Below are 236 nucleotides of genomic sequence, written 5' to 3' on the forward strand. Positions count from 1 at the left end.
GTATCTCTACAATAGGATGAGTCCTTTGGGTATATGCCAAGGAGTGGTTTGTTGTGATAGGTTGATTTTTGTTTTTTTAAGCGTTCTCCACACTGTTTTCCATAGGGGTTGCACAAGTTTGCAATCCCACCAGCAGTGAATGAGCATCCTTTCTCCACATCCTTGCCAGCATTTGGTATCATTTATTCTCTTGATCTTAGCCAGTCTTACTGGGGTAAGGTGAAACCTTCAGATGG

General features: G+C 42.4%; 1 long non-coding RNA gene across 1 annotated transcript in view; it reads left to right on the top strand.

The window, feature by feature from the left end:
- Positions 1 to 236, top strand: part of LOC115068747 — a 36,124-nt gene that overhangs the window by 6,735 nt on the left and 29,153 nt on the right. The window lies entirely within an intron of this gene.

Source organism: Nannospalax galili, unplaced genomic scaffold (assembly GCF_000622305.1).
Source record: "Nannospalax galili isolate Female #2095 unplaced genomic scaffold, S.galili_v1.0 scaffold768, whole genome shotgun sequence".
In the NCBI taxonomy this organism is placed as follows: Eukaryota; Metazoa; Chordata; class Mammalia; order Rodentia; family Spalacidae; genus Nannospalax; species Nannospalax galili.